This window comes from Taudactylus pleione, unplaced genomic scaffold (assembly GCF_031769625.1).
Source record: "Taudactylus pleione unplaced genomic scaffold, aTauple2 ptg000009l, whole genome shotgun sequence".
NCBI lineage: Eukaryota > Metazoa > Chordata > Amphibia > Anura > Myobatrachidae > Taudactylus > Taudactylus pleione.
This window is the reverse complement of record NW_028284412.1, coordinates 9,757,897-9,775,359: the sequence shown is the minus strand read 5'-3', so window position 1 is coordinate 9,775,359 and position 17,463 is coordinate 9,757,897. Positions and strand designations below refer to the sequence as shown.

General features: G+C 42.9%; 1 long non-coding RNA gene across 3 annotated transcripts in view; it reads right to left on the bottom strand.

The window, feature by feature from the left end:
• Positions 1 to 821: 821 nt before the first annotated feature.
• LOC148542749 (uncharacterized) overlaps positions 822 to 17,463 on the bottom strand; it is a 76,105-nt gene continuing 59,463 nt past the window's right edge. For all 3 annotated transcript variants that reach the window (XR_015877454.1, XR_015877425.1, XR_015877493.1), the window contains exons 3-4: positions 12,821 to 12,925; positions 822 to 1,580 (exon numbers count right to left, since the gene is read on the bottom strand). This is a non-coding gene — a long non-coding RNA (uncharacterized LOC148542749). The remainder of the gene's footprint in view (positions 1,581 to 12,820; positions 12,926 to 17,463) is intronic.

Genomic DNA, 17,463 nt, shown 5'->3' with positions numbered 1-17,463 from the left:
TCTTTGTTTTACATTTTTACATTTATTATACAGCAGCAGACTGTCAGTGGGACATCTGTGCTGCCACTTCATCACCTCTCCAGGTGTTGCAATGCCAGCTCCGCCTGGTGATCTCGGCGGGTATCCTGGGACCTTGCTAGCCGACCCCGCAGACAGACCCAGACTGCAGCCTAGTTTCTATGGGGACAGGTAAGGCGAGTCACCGCTTGCGGTGGTCCATAGATGGGCAGTCTTACCTCCGGTCTCAGGGGACACACCTGAGGTTGTGAAGGTGAACACTGGTTCTTTTAACACCTCTTAGTGTCCATGCTGTGATGAATTTAGGTTTTTCTTGGGTCAGGTGAGCACAAAGTAGAGGGAAGAACTTACTGTACTACTAAATAAAGCCTGTCACTCAGAGTGTACTGTATGTGTAACACCCAATGCTCCAGTCTTAGCTTAAGTGCTAGCTTGAATTCTAGTTGTCAGTTTAATAAAGTGGCTATCAAAGTAAATTATTTGTTTTATGCATAGTTCACAAATTGATATGACATTAGCTAAAATAGACTGTCTCATATAGTCATTCAACTACTCAAGCTGAATTTTATCTTGACCCTGTGGCTATTTATGTGTGTGCTTATATGTGGCTTTTTATATCTTTTGTAATTGGGAAAATATTAGTACACTATAAACATAAATTAGTAATATGATTGCAATGATTTTATGAATGGAATTTGTAATTCAAACAGTAAAAGCAGAGAGCATACGTCATTGTTTTTCAAATTCAAACAAAACACAAGAGCTGTCAGGGTCTGATTGATATATTTTATTAAAGACTGTGATTAAACACGGGATCTTTTCCATTGAGGTCAACAGAACAGGTTAATTTCAAGCAACATCTTCCTCCTGGGAAGAAGGTTTTGGATGCTGCTGTCATCCATCTCTGTACTTGCTATGTCCTACAATTAACCCCAGTGGCAGTGTTGACAAAATACTTGTCTTTTATAGTTAGTTGCCAAAGAGTGTACTAATACCGCCATGCTCCCTCCCTGCCATTCCAACAGTATCATTTTAGTTTTGCTATTGTGTATTGTGCAATTTTGTAATTATGTGTATGGTATATGCTGCAAAATAAAGATATCGGTTATAGTAAAACCTATTTTCTGTAAATGTATATTATCGCTGCTATCGAGATAAAACTCTTCTCCTTTTCTTTGTCTTCCTTCTATTTTTACCAAACTTGTTATAAGTAGAAAACGTCTTGAAATATCTTGAAGGGAAACGATCATTATCTCGCTTGTGACATGTGATTAATTGATGTCTCTGGAACTGCTGCTGAATTTCAAACTTAAAGGTTAAAGAAGGTAACCTAAAGTTATAAAAAACTAGCGACATTCTGCTACTGGCATAAAAAAGTGGATTTCATTAGAATGTGTTTGAGAACGGAGTATGATGAGCAATGTGCCAGTTGTAGGAGGGAAAGGTGTTGTCTAATCCCAATCAAAAGACTGGGTCCTACTACCCTCAGGGCTTGCATGGCCGAGCTGGGGCGGCTTTTATTGGAGGCTGTACTTTTGTTGTATTTTGTCCAGGAAATCCATCTGCAAAGGAAAAGAAAGGTTCAAGGCATTATTATAGCAGGAAACTTTGGACCTAGAGAATTTGACTGGAAATGGAATGGACAGATACTGGTAGAAGTTTCTGGGGGAGATGTACTAAGCCTTGGAGAGGGATAAAGTTCAGAGAGATAGAGTACCACAAATCAGCTCCGAGCTGTCATGGTACAGGCTGTTTTTGAAAAATGACAATTAAGAGCTGATTGGTTGGTACTTTATCACTCTCCAATTTATCTCTCTCCAAGGCTTAGTATATATGACCCACTGAATGTGTCAAATTAGATTTTCCTAGGAATTTTCTATTCAACTTTTGAGCATAATCGTAAAAATATCCTCAAACGTAAACTGATTATTTGTATAATCATTTTATTATAGTTTTTTTTTGTCAGTCTTCATTGACAGTACTGAAGTCAGGTTTGGACAGGAGATTCAGATTGTGGAGCTATCAACACAAATTGCTATTTGAGAAAGCGCATGCAGTAGTTGTTGGAGCTGTTTGATATTCTGTAACATCGGCCCCTATGGGATAGGCTACACATGTCACTGACTGTGGGACTGAAAGACAGATATGAAGCATATACAGAACCTAACCTGGACCTTCGGACTGGGGGTATTCTAACTGTCTACATAATAGTTTTTTATCTGATTTTTCCACTTGAGGCTTCCTAATTAGATTTGCCCTAAGCACATCCCTAGAGCAGTGATTCATCAGGTCTATGCTCTCTACCTCCTAATATCCGTGTGAGATTTAGTAGAAGAGATGTTTGTGGAGATGCTGCCAGAGTTATCTATAAAAGACTGAACTTTAAGCCTGCACAAATGATTACTGTATCTGTGGGATTGTGCTCTTTGATAATCCAGCCAGGAGAACATGTAGGCAGTCCCATACTGGACCTTTGTACACGGAACACGTGCTAGGTGCCATGCATCTACAATAATCACATGAATTATCTCTCATGTAACCAAACACTGAAAAGATCAGAAAGATAAAATTTGCAAATGATTTAAAGCATATCATGAGGCAAAGAGTACTTCAGTGCACCTGGTTTGTGATGTATCAAGCAGTCAGAAGAGTGGAGAATTTTCCCATAGCAACCAATCATCTTTGAGGTTACATTTATCAAGTACATTCTGGAAAATGATAGGTAGAAGCTGATTGGTTGCTATGGGCAACGTTTGCACTGGTCCACTTTTCCACTCTTTGCACTCCATGTTGCATCACCTTATTGGTTATCTCTGGTCCGGTCTACAGGGTATATTTACTAAAGCTTCTAAAACACACAAGTAGAGATTCTGTGTATCATTTTCTAGAATGCAATAGAGAATGATAGCTAGAATCTGATTGGTTGCTATGGGCAACATCACTTAAGCTTATGTAAATCTACCCATATGTCAGTTAAGTCACTCTCTTTCCCAGCTCAGTTTAATGCTACAATTAATTCTTCATATCAGCAGCCCCCATTAAGATAGGATTCACAGCCCTGTTAATTACCCCAAATATAAATCAATTTACAACTGTAATCATTAAAATTGATGCTGACTATTCTTATGAGAGTTTAAAAAATACTCTATGATCCAACAAAAATTACTCTTGATGCTCAGTATTAAAAACATGTTAGTATAGCGCTTAGTACACTCTGATTCCAGATGCTCATAGTTCACTATGAATCCCTGCGTCCAGTTTATTTTAATTCTCATAACTATTAAAATTGTGTGCTAACACGTTACAGTAATATAGGATAGTGAATATATGAAACTTATAAATCCTAGCAAATTGGGGATAGAATGAATAATACAGGGGTCACACAATGTACAGATTGGATCAGGCCTACTGCCCAGGTGTGACTATAGGGTTAAAAATATGGTTTCTACATTCCCACTGGACAAAACAAGCTCATACAATACCAGACCTTGAAGGGCCTAGTATTGTACGACATGAGACGCTGTGTTGCAAGATCTTATTATCAGAATGGCTAAGCAGAAGACACGTAGTAATACATAGGATACATCTGTGTATTGCTTCTGAGATGGTGATGTAGTTTGTAGCCAGCTTAAATTAGTATGTTTTAAAGAGGGGTCTATCTGTGAGAGACTGCAGCTGTAAATATTCCCACGTTTGTTTTGCTGTGTGAATGCGTATTATGTACCTATCTGAGCTATACTGTGGGAACTGGTTATAACTAGAGATGTGTGCCGACCTCAGTGTTTTGGATCTGTATTAACTTCGTGTTTTGCTTTTGCCAAAACCGCCCTCACTGGTTTTGGTTTTGGATCTGTATTTTTTTTCTCAATTATAAAAACTGGTAAAGTCACATAATTTGGGCCTGTTTTTCTTCCTACAGTATTATTAACCTCAATAACATTCATTTCCAGTAAATTTTGACCACCTGACTGCTCACAATATTGTTTTCATCCAGTTTAGGCCAAAAGGTTGCACCGAGCTAGCTGGCTGACTAAGCTAAGTGACAGCAGTGGGTGGCATAAGCACGTGGCAGTTCAACTTGAAACATGGTGCATCTAGGAAACAGAGGGGCACTGCAGTGAAAGACAGGATGGCAGTTTAAAATAAACTATACAATGCTATAGAATATAGAATGTTTTGATTAATAAAAAAATTAGATCATAGGCCCGAGGGCAGTACAGGGAAATGGATTTAGAGTATGTAGTGGAAGAGAGATTGATTGATTGATGGATTGAGTAATTGATTGATTAATCATTATTTTATTGCTGCTATAAAAAAAAACAAAGCAGAGAAGTGGAAAATGCTATTAAAAAACAAGCACCCAAATGGATGAAAATGGTGCATTATTTAATTCATTGTTTGATTAAAAAAATTTAATTTAAGGCCATAAAAGATTACATTGTCAGTAGCCAAGGATTCCTCATAAGGGTCGAAAGAGAAGCCAAGAAACTTAGTAGATGTGCTGCAGAGCAGCTAACTCCAATTCAGCCTACTAACAAATATGAGGCGGCTTACCTGCTGGCCATACTACCCCCACCTAATTGGGTATCACACCCCATATTTATGAGCATCAGAGAGTCTGAGTATGAGGGATAAATACACACAATAACATTTTGATTTTGATAAAGACAAATAAAAAAACCTCGCCACCAACTGCAACACACTCAGCTCACACTGTATGGAGACACGCTTATATGCACATGAACAAAAAACGCACTGCGGGACAGTGCACAGATGTAGTGCAGTCACAGCGCTTATATGTACATGAACAAAAAACGACTGGGGGACAGCTCACAGACGTAGTACAAACAATAGAAAACAATATATTTTTTTCTACTTTAATTCGCATCTCAGCTCACGTGGAGAGACACAGCACTTTTATAGGTAGGTAAACAAATGCACTGAGGGACAGCACACACAGGTTGTATAAACAATTTAAAAAAAAAAAAAAACTTTTTATACATTTTTTTACTTGTTCTGCAAATGACAACTGCGGAGTCACACTGCTTATATTGCAGTGTGGTATCGCCTGCGGAGTCCAGCACTGTGTGACAGTTAGAATAGTACTACTAATAATAACTCCTGCACTATAAAAATAATAAACAATGATTTGCTGTCTGCCTGTACTGGAAATCTAGCTCGGCCAATAATAATTTAACACTAAGGGGACTGGAGTGGACACAGCAGCAGCGACTGGACACAGGAACTGTATGGACACAGTGCATCAGCAGCCACTGGAGGTGGAGAGGATGTACACAGCAGCAGCCACTGGACAAAGGGACAGGAGTGGACACAGCACAACAGCAGCAACTAGAGGTGGAGAGGGTGGACACAGCAGCCACTGGAAACGGAGTGGATGGACACAGCAGCAGCCACTGGACAAAGGGACAGGAGTCGACACAGCGCATCAGCAGCCACTGGAAGTAGAGAGGGTGGACACAGCAGCACAGCAGCCACTGGACACAAGGACTGGAGTGGACACAGCACAGCAGCAGCCACTGAAGGTGGAGAGGATGGACACAGCAGCCACTGGACACAAGGAGTGGATGGACACAGCAGCAGATACTGGACATAGGGAAAGGAGTGGACACATCACAGCAGCAGCCACTGGAGGTGGAGAGGATGGACACAGCTGCACAGCAGTCACTGGACTCAGGAACTGGATGGACACAGCAGTAGCCACTGGACACAGGAACTGGATGGACACAGCACAGGAGCAGCCACTGGAGGTGGAGAGGATGGACACAGCAGCACAGCAGCCACTGTACACAGGGAGAGGATGGACACAGCAGCACAGCAGCCACTGTACACAGGGAATGGAGTGGACACAGTACAGCAGCAGCCACTGGAGGTGAAGAGAGTGGGCACAGCAGCCACTGGAAACAGGGAGTGGATGGATACAGCAGCAGCCACTGGCACAGGGACTGGAGTGGCACAGCATGGCAGCAGCCACTGGAGGAGAAGAGTTTGGACACAGCACAGCGGACAATGGACACATTGCACAGAACAGCTCAGCAGACTGAAGTCAGTGTGAAATGGAACGTGAATTACCGTGGGAGGGACTTATATAGAATCCAAAACCCGCGACAATCCGAAGCCGGATGATGACTTTTTGCCTTGATTTAGAATCCGAGCAAGGCGGGAAAACCTGAGCCACGTGGATCCCAGAAGTCCTCAGAACGAAAGCCATCGTATATGGTTTTCACTATCAATTACGTTTTTGTCATGATCCCTTATTTGCACCAAATAAAATGTACTTTCACATTTTTTTATCTGTGTCTCAGCATATCTATCATTACACCAGAGGTCCTGGATCAATAATACTGTTCAAAAGTAATATGCAGCATTACTAAGTTCCTGTTTCTACCGCTAATGTAACTAAACTGGTAGCAGAAACCTATTGTTATATATCAGTGACATGTTCCATTTTATCCTACCATCCACACACTTCTCCACAGCACCATTACAGTTCCTAATATAACACCCACCGTCATGTTTAGGACCAGTGCAAGGTTTCTAGATGCCCTAGGCAATATTTTAGCCCATGTAGCGAGGGGAGGGCAGAGCCAGTGGAGCACATGGTCCAGGCGCCTGCTCTAGCTGGGAGCGCTATCCGGGTCGCATTTATTATTTTATTTCCCCTTTCAGCCACTACTGACCACCGTGGACAGTTTCCCCTGCCTGGGTCCTTCAATTCACCCTTTTCATCCATCCCGACTCCATCCCTCCTCCCTTCTACTCTGTCCTACAGTATCTCCATCTCTCCTCCCTGCTGCATCCAAACTTCCCCTGCCAGGTCTCTGATGCTGGGATCACAAAAGCGTGAATCTAAGGCAGCGGCTGAACTGTGACTGGAGAGGAGGCTGTCTGTGGCATGTGAGAGGCTGGGGTTTGGGGATGGACTGATGTGAATGTTCCCATTAACGAAGTGTTGCCTTTAGGGGGGAAGTATCCACACTTTAGGGGGGAAGGCGCAGGGGGTGGCAAAACAAGTGCTTGCTGCGGGCATCGTAGCTTCATACTATACCTTTGCTATCACCCCATCCCGTCACCTGTGTCCAGGTTTCTCTGTGCTACCTCCCCACATCCCATCACCTGTATCCCAACTCTGCTGTGCCGATTCTCCTATCCTTCCCTGTATCACAACTCCTCTGTTCTACGGTCCCTCATCCCATCACCTACATCCCCGTCCCTCCATCCTGTAACCTGTACCCAAGCGTCACTTGTATTCTGGCTCCTTTGTGTTGCTTCCTTTCATCCCATCATTCGTGTCCCAGCTCCTCTGTGCTGTACTTGGGGCTTGTTATTGAGATATATATCTAACAAGTCTCAAGTGCTCTGTGTCTACATGTTAAACATCAATACATTCCCTTAATGAGCTCCCACAAAACATTACTACAGCCCCCTTCCCCTCACACACCAAAGTTTATACCACCCGCAAATAACTTCAATATATCAAATTACAACTTTAGTACACAACCCCATAATGGTACTACACCCCGACCCCACATAATATTACTACAATAGACACCTCCCAAATTATTTTAATACACACCCAGATAATATTAATATGCACCCAACCCCCAGATAAAACTGTAAAACTCCCACAGATACTTATCTCTGTAGTCTCCCACAGTCATGGTCCACAGAGCTCCAGGGGAGGATAGTCACACACAGACAGTTATAACCAGAGGAGTAGGAAGGGGCGAGGTCTCGGTGAGGAGGGGTTGGACTCTTGGGAAAAGGGACTTATTGACATCAGCACATTGGTGGCTGGTCCCGGGGGAGGGAGCAGTCATCATGCAGATAGGGAAGAGGGCGGTGCCGGGCACTGCTGCTGCTGGCTGTGACATGTCTGCAGTGCTGTCTCACGCAGACAACAGCTGGTAAGTGTGAGGGCGGCAGCCAGGACTTATGCAAACCGTGGCCAGCACCAGTACTGAGTATAATAAGGATGCTTCTTCCAGAGACATTCTTATTACTGTGTTGGAAGCCTCAGTACCGCTCCCTCAGGTGTTGGTGCTCTAAGGCAGCTGCCCAAAGCTGCCTAATGGTAGTGCCGGCCCTGATCAAGTTACAGGTCTGCAGATGGAAGAAAACAAAACTAATAATTCATATTCTTCAGTCCAGGTGACCAGCATGTGGGGTGTGTGGGGGACTAGAATAATGGAACTGTCTGGGTAATGGAGGGTTGTAGAATGGAAATTTAATCTGCAGATGTATCTTGTTGTTGGTCAAGTCGTGGCAAACAAGTGTTTACTCAGACACAAGAGGGTTCACCCCGTGCAATACGCAGCTTAACCGCTTGGGTGGTTCCACTGTTGAAGACTACAGTAACTGTATACAATAGCAGCTGATAAAGACAGCACTACACTATAGCAAGCCAAGACAGACGGCCAATCACATACGGTCAGTGTAAGCAGTCACACATATGAACATGCAGTAAACAAAATTTCTAATGTGCCTACTGTACTGTAGGTCTATACAGTAAAATGTTACCTCTCAGCCCAGTCTGGTCATGGAAAATCTGGAGAAAAACTGGTGTGGAGTTCTCCCTATTTTCTATTATTATGCTGTGACTGAATACACCATGCTGCGTTCAAGTGCAGGCGTATAAGACGTGGCAAGCCTGCCACACTATATGGCGTATAGATGCTAAAGGTATGAGGACACATCAGTAATATAACTGTTTTGTTGAAAACCTCTGTATTTTCCTATTTAGACATATTCTCTGGTGTAGACACCTAACAATCCTACCGATAGTTGTTACAATTGTAAGTAATTATAATTTTACAGCATGAGCCGGACCATACCTCCCAACAAAAACATTTGATGATGCTTATATGGTATTTCTTTATGTTTTTGTTATTCTTTATTTTGTTTTGCTTGAGGGATGATTCAGCTTTTTTTTCCTCAATATTTTTTTTAGAATTCCTAATACTTACAGTGGCGGTTCTAGGGGCACCGGTGGGGGAACTGCTGTCGCGCCCTCAGGCCTCAGTGCCTCGGATGATAGCCCTGTTTGCCTGCCTCTAGAACCGCACACACACACATTAGGGTTCATTTTTGTCAGAAGCCAGCTAACCTTCCAGAATATCCTTGTACTGTGGGAGGTAGCCACGGTGCCCAAAGCATAAAAGAGTTAAACAAAAGTCTGCTATCTTAAAAGAGAGCATAATGGTGGCAACTGAATTCTCCCTGGGAAGATTGCTTCCGAGTATGCCCAATGTTACACACTGATCTAATGACCATTTACTTTAAGTTATTAGGGGGTCTATTCATAAACACTAAAATAACGGTTTTAAGGACATTTTCCTTAATTACCGTTTTTTTAGTATTCATTAACACATTTAATACAGGAGATATCACGGATATCTCCAGGTTAAGTCTGTCTGCGTTAAATTCCACAAATGGGATGTAGAAATTAGGCTATTCATCAAATTCCAAAAATTATGTATTTTCGGAATTTGATGGTGTTACTACTATATGCCATTCTCTGGCGTGTAGCGGGTTATACTTACTGTACCTACTTTCAACGTGAGCAGGTCCTCCTCGGCTCCCTCCGTCGCTTCCTGGTCACTCCTCCGGCTAAAACTGCTGTTCTGTGTTCTCCCGGCAGAACACAGTAAAGTTTAAAAATAAAACAATTAAAAAAACAAAAAACAATAAAGCTTAAAATAAATAAATAAATTCTCCTCTTCAGCAGGAGGTCGGGATCCGCGGCTGCAGCCTGTGACAGGCGGCCAGGTAAGTGGGGGAGTGGAGCAGGTGTAATCAGTGCTGTACATGCGCCGCTTTTGTGAACGTAACGGTGCATGTGCAGCACTGATTACAGCTGCGGTAAGTTAGAGCAGGCAGGGAAAAGTATCTATATTCTGAAAAGTTGTCATCGCAAAAATGACAGCTTTTCGGAATAGAAACTTATGGAGAGGAGGAATGATGAATTCCTCTGGTAATTAGGTAGAACTCCATGCGAGTTCTAGACCTAATTACCTTCATCAATTTTTTTAGTTCTGATGAATAGGCCCCTAGGTCTCTATATGATGAGAATAACTATATAAAATATGGTACTTTGTTTAGCAGAATCCACTCTGGTGTGGTGGACAAAGGCCCTGATTCAGAGCCGGACGCTCTGACAGAGTGCTCGCTCTGAATCAGGGCGTCTTTTTTTTTTTTTTACGGAGCGGCCTCCTGGCCGCTCGCATTGCTGTGGGTTACCACCCACAGCTAATGCGAGTGGCCAGGATGATGGTCGCGATGGTCGCAAGCCCCAGAGAGCTTTCGGCTCAAACAGAGCTGAAAGCTCTCCCACTGACATCACTTGTGATGTCAGTGGGGCCGCCCCCAAACGGTAGGCGTTCCCATGGGAACGCCTCTGTCTGGGCAGCCACCCCTCCGACCCGCCCACCAAAGGTGGCGTGCTGTCACCCAACATCGACAGCACGCCCCCTTTGGTGCGACACCCGGAGCGACGGATTGCCCGTCGCTATCCGGGTCTCGTGCATGCACACGACGGAGCCGGCTCCGTCGTGCACATGCGCTCTGGGCCACCATCGACCCGGTTGCTGAATCAGGCCCAAAGTACAAAGGTGAGTCAACTTTGGTGCTATATAGAACATAGGAGCTGATTTAGACCCGGACGCTAAGCTGCGCTCTCTCGCAGCGAAAAGGGTATGCAAATTCCGCGATCGCACTGTCTTGTGTAAGGACGGCCTCTGTGCCTTAGAGAGCGATGGCAGAGTGCACGCACGCCAGTCTAAAGACGCCCACTTTTCTTTCTTAACACACGTCATCTCCATGAAGTGTATGATTAATCAGAACCATCGCAGCCCTTGAGGACGACCCTACCCCCCGCAAGCACTGCGATCACTGCAGGCTGAAATACAAGCAAGTGACATGTACAATGACGCTTCTTTGCTAATTATGCACACCCATAAGACGCCCTTATGACTCCCGGACACGCCTGCATTCGCACCACCACTCCCCCGTTCACAAGCACTTTCCCCTGTTACCACCCACAAACGGTACTGTCACTCAAAATAGCATCCAGTCTGTGTACTACGAGTGCACGATTCCCAGATGCAATGACTGGTTCGCGCATGCATATTTTGACACATACGTATGCGCAGATGGGCGGCAATCGCCCATAGCGTGCATTCGCGGCTTAGCGTCTGGGTCTGAATCAGCCCCATAGCCCACTATGGTGACTAGTTAATGAACCACAGCCCATTGCAGTTATAGCATATAATACAGAACATATAATACAGAACATATTCAATGATCAAATATGCAGTACTGACCCCATTCTGTTTTAAGTTGGGTATGGGTTTCCCGACGGTCAGAATACAGAGAGTCAGAATCCTGACAGATATTGGTAAGTAACCCTAACCCCCCCATTACTAACCCTCCCCTCCAGCAGCCTAACCCTAACACTCCCTTCCCACAGCCTAACCCTAACCATTCTCCTAGTGCCTAACTCTAACTCCTAAACCTAACCTAATACTCACCATCAGGATGTCAGCGGTTGGGTTTCTGGAGCTGGGATTCTGACTGCTGTCAGGATTCCGGCGCTGGGATTCTGACTGCCGGCATGCTGACCATCGAATGCCGACTATATCCCCACAAAACAAACCCTGTTCTCGTGACTATTTTACAAAACTGAACCCCTTCCAGTCCTCTGTTTTCCATATAGAACTAAGTGCCTCATTTATCGACGAGTTTTATCATTCACAACGAGTGATACAACTTGCTGAGTTTAATATTGGTGCTCCAGCCAGTCAGCTGCCAACTATAATTTTAAAACAGATGACAGTTGGGAGCTGATTGGCTGGGGCACTATTTATCATACACAGCGAGTTTTATCACTCGTTGTGAATGATAAAACTCGTTGATAAACAAGACCCTCATTCTGGTACCTAGTATACAAAGCACCGTTTTGGTGGCTAGTAATCCCAACAGATCCAGTACTGATGAAGTTCAATCTATTCTGGTTTTACCACCTGCATATTTGTCATCAGGTCCTATATCAGGCTATTGGCATCAGACAGCTGCTTTTAAAGGTAGCTCGGTGTTATTAGCTAATGGGAGTGCAGGTGCTTTCATCTACTATAGTTCTTAATAACACTCCACATAGCTTCTGTTAGAGGAAAGCACATAGAAAAGCACATAGAAAAGCACATAGAAAAGCCAGATGGTCCAAGGTAAAGAAAAGGTCATCAAAAGAAAATTCTTGGCTTTGGTAACAGTGAGGGTCATACAGCTAAGCCGCATATCCACTTGCAGATATAAATGAGCGATTGAACGATTACGACATCGTAATCATTCAATCGCTCATTAATTGTGCATAAATTGTGCAGTTTAATGTCGGAAACGACCAGCGATGCGCTCTCCTGCTGGTTGTTTCCGACATCAGTCATCGTCTGAACATGACGGTCAATCTGCCGATAATGACATATTGTGCATGTATGGGGATGAGGGAGGGTCCCTGCACTGAACGACTTATCATTCACTGTAGTGACTACAGGGGATGAGGAACGACAATGTTGTAATCGTACTGTCGTTCCACTATCTGCAAGTGGCTATGTCTGCTTTAGCCTCTTTGCCCCTTTAAACTACATTCAATGAGCAGAAATATTCCTGTAGCATGCTTTCAATGCAACTGATATTACCTCTTCACACTATTACTTTGTTTTTCTGTATTTCTGTTTTTTTCTAGGTAACTTTCGTCACCTAAATGCCTGCTCACTGCAGCTAAAATACTTACTGGGTTTCTGGTTTACAGACATGGGGCATGAGAATGGGGTTGGAGGTTCATCCTCTTCCTTCTTTCGACACAGGCTTCCGATTTTCTCTGCAACATAGCTGCAGGCTGGAGAAAGACATACTTATGTTTAAACATATCTTCCATGTATCTATAAACACTATACATTATCAACTCAGGGTTTTGTATTGCCTCTAAATTCTAATGCAAAATTGACCTTAATGGACCTATAATAGACACCCAGAAGTTGCTATTATTCTGAAGTCATAGTGCACTTCACATGAGGGCATTTATATGATTATTTTTATATGTAATTTACTATATTTAGGTATGGTGCTGCAAAATACAGAATCACCCTGTATCTAGAAGGTCCTATTTCCCATACAGGGGCCTATTCATCAACACTAAAATAAAGTTTTTAAGGACATTTTCCTTAAATAACGTTATTTTGGTATTCATGAACAGACTTAACACAGTTCCCCTGCGTTAATTTCCACACTCCCCATACATTAGTATGGGGATGTGGAAATTGTGGTATTCATCAAATTCCGAAAATTATCAATTTTCGGAATTTGATGCAGTTACTATTCGCCACTGTGAGGTGGCGAATAACAGAATCGACTTACCTGTATCCGCGTGTGCAGGTCCCCCGACGAGTCCCTCCGGCGTTCTGCTCCGTCCTCAGGCCCCGGAGGCTGGTCGGACATGTGTGCTCCCCAGCAGAGCACAAGAAAGTTTTGAAAAAAAAAAAAAAGTTTTTATTTTTTTCTAATCTGTCATGTGGTCTGCTGGGAAACCACATGACAGACCAGCAGGACGGAGCCGGAGGCTGCTGCGTGGACAGGTAAGTTGGGGGGGGGGGGGGGGTAGGTGAGCGGAGGGGGGTCGGGGGGGGGGTACACAAACTTAACGCATCTGTAGGCAGTGCTGCGCATGCGCTGGTTTTACAGATGTAACAGCGCATGCGCAGCACTGTTTCCAGATGCAATAAGGTAGTGTAGGCAGGGAAAAGTATCTATTTCCCGAAAAGCTGTCATCGCAAAAATGACAGCTTTTTGGATTAGATACTTATGGAGAGGTGGAATGATGAATTCCACCTATAATTAGCTAGAACTCCATGAGAGTTCTAAAGCTAATTATCTCCAGAGAATTTTAATGTTTAATGAATAGGCCCCACAGTCTGGGCAATAGATCCCTTATACCAATAGATATTATAATAAATGTATACTAGTATGCCTGTGGCGAACATTTTGCAATTTGTATCCAGAACATACAGTACATAAGAAATATGCTTCACTGGATAATGGCTAGATCATGTTTATACAACGGAATTGGGTAATAAAAGCTGTGTGTAAAACATAAACAGCTAAACCACGCCCTTTTATGGTTTTTTGGGATGTTTTTATTGTAACATTTCTGTATATATTAAAGAAGCGCTTGTTTATAGATGGTATGGTGTTAAAATAAGGTAAGTGATAGGCTTGAAATAGTATGCACTGAAAAGTGGTGTAAGGTGGCTGCAATGATGAAAGACTAACAGACAGACTCAATTGCGGCCACCTTACACCACTTTTCAGTGCATACTATTGCAAGCCTATCACTTACCTTATTTTAACACCATACCATCTATAAACAAGCGCTATAATCTATAAGGTTAGCAAAGAATTTATTATGGTTTTTTCACCAAATTTTATACAGTTTTATTACAAATTCTGTAATTTAATGCTGATTGGAATCTGTCGGAAAAGAATCACATGAATATCTTAATTAGTCTTTGAGATATTCAAATTCAAGCGTTCTGGACAAAGGGACTAAGAAAATGATATATATAAGATATCAGGGCTGTAACGACGGGTGTGCAACCGGTGTGGCCACACAGAGCACAGGGCCCTGAGGCCAGCACCATCGTTCACCCCGCTCAACTTGCTTGTGGCCAGCCGGGTGGCATCCTGCAGTTGGGATCGCTGCAGCAGTGCCACAATTACAGCTGTCCAGAGCGCCTTCAAGCCTCTCCGGGCAATGTTGCAATTCCGGGTGCTGGCGGTCCCGCTCCCTATGCGTGAGGTTATGACAGGGTGCTCAGAGCCCTTGTTACAGCTCTGATTTTATATATATATATATATATATACTGCTCACAGAGGCGGCACTCAGAGAACTTCCAATGAGGTAAGAATAGCAATAATTTAATGCAAATACATCAATGTTTCGAGGCTACACGCCCCTTCCTCAGGATGCAAAGTTCAAAGTACAGTTTTTTTTAACTGTACTTTGTATCCTGAGGAAGGGGCGTGTGATGTACGTGCATTAAATTATTGCTATTATTTTTACCTCATTGGAAAATCTCTAAGTGCCGCCTCTTTGAGCAGTATATGGTGGGGACGCCGTTCCCTGAAAGGAGGGGCACAAGAGCAAGGATTTGTTTACTATCATACAGTGAGTGCCGGATCACTTTTGCATTGCTCTCTCTCTCTCTCTATATATATATATATATATATGTACAGTGGAATTGGTTCAGAGCGCCTAAAGTGCCATATAGAGGAAAAATTGTATGTCAATACAAAGTGCAAGTGCTATTGTGCAATGAAAAAGATGACCAACTGTAAAAGGAAGGACTGTACGTGCAGAATAATTTAAGAATAAAAAGTACAATTTATTTAAAATACAATAAAATAGAGACCCTACTGTCAGCGAGACAATAATAAAACATACAACAAAATCAGACAAGAAGGTACAGGCTACCAACGCGTTTAATCTCCTAGTGGACTTCTTCCCCTTGAAGTCCACTGAGACGAAACGCGTTGAGTGTCTGTACCTCACTGACATACTCCTTCAACTAAAAACAAGATAAGATATATCGTTTTTTTGCATATTTTATATCAATATTGCTTTCATGTTCTTATCCATGTTTTTACTTTATCTTCTTGTCTGATTTTTTTGTATGTTTTATTATTGTCTCGCTGGCAGTAGGGTCTCTATTTTATTGTATTATAAATAAATTGAACTTTTTATTCTTATATTATTCTGCATGTACAGTTTTTCCTTTTACAGTTGATCATCTTTTTCAATTGCACAATAGGACTTGGACTTTGTATTGATATACAATTTTTCCTCTATATGGCACTTTAGGCGCTCTGAACCAATTCCACTGTACACATATTGTTTTCTTTAAAGGGATTTACCATCCCTTAAAATGTATTGGTTTGAGCTGACACCCCGTTATGTTGGGGGGTGCCTCTATTTTGTTTTGCTATGTTTCATCTTTTTTCATGAAATAACTATATTTTTCTAGCTCTTTGAGCACTGACTAGGACTTAACACTAGTCACTTTTAATTTTACTCACATACCCTTACTTTTATGGTGAACTGCACCTACTGGCACTCAAAAAATCTACTATATATATATATATATATATATATATATATATGTGTGTGATGTGCGTGAGGCAGAGCCTTTCCTGTCATACTTAAGTATACTCCAGAGTTTCCAGTACAAAAATTATAAGAGCAAAATAGAAAAATTATTATAAATATCTTCTTTGTATTATTCTAATCATTTTTATAGACATAACTCTGGAGTAAAAAGTGTATGGCAGGTGAGGCACTGCCTCCCCTCTCTACCTTTTCCGCACATCCCTGATCAAAAAACACCAAGTTTCCAGCACTATATACTGCTGCACCTTTGTATAATGCCCACATGAACCCTCAGATTCATAAATATATGTGTAAATCAGGCTCTGATACTAGCCAGTGCCTCCCCAGCCATTTACCTCACCGCACGTCACTGATATTTACTGGGGCAGGGACGGTTGTGAATGGCCAAATATTCTCTGTAAAGCGCTGCGGAAAATGTGTGCGCTATATAAATAACTGGTAATAAATAAATAACTGGTAATAAATAAGAAAGAGCTGTTAACGTGTCACTTTCCGCTTCAGCTGACAGTGTTTTCACCAGCAGGTCTTTGCACCTCTGCCGGCTTGTGTCAACTGGAAAGAGAGACACCACATAGGCTTTAAACCTAGGATCGAGCACGGTGGCCAAAATGTAGTGGTCTGATTTCAACAGATTGACCAGCCTGGAAGCTTGGCAAAGCGAATGAAGGGCTTCATCCACAAGTCCCACATGCCAAGCGGAATCGCTCCGTCTTAGCTCCTCCTTCACTTTCTCCAGCTGCTTCTGCAAAAGCCTGATGAGGAATGACCTGACTCAAGCTGGCAGTGTTTGAACTGACTTCACGTGTGGCAAGTTCGAAGGGCTGTAGAACCTTGCACAACACGGAAATCATTCTCCACTGCGCTTGAGTCAGGTGCATACCCCCTCCTTTGCCTATGTCATAGGTGGATGTATAGGCTTGAATGGCCTTTTGCTTCTCCTCTATCCTCTGAAGCATATAGAGGGTTGAGTTCCACCGCGTCACAACCTGTTGCTTCAGGTGATGGCAGGGCAGGTTCAAGAGTGTTAGCTGGCGCTCCAGTCTTCGGCACGCAGTCGCTGAATGGCGAAAGTGACCCGAAATTTTTCGGGTCACCCAAAGCGTCTCCTGCATGCCCCTGTCATTTTTCAGAAAATTCTACACCACCAAATTTATTGTGTGAGCAAAACATGGGTCGTGCTGGAATTTGCCCAGATGTAATGCCCGCACAATATT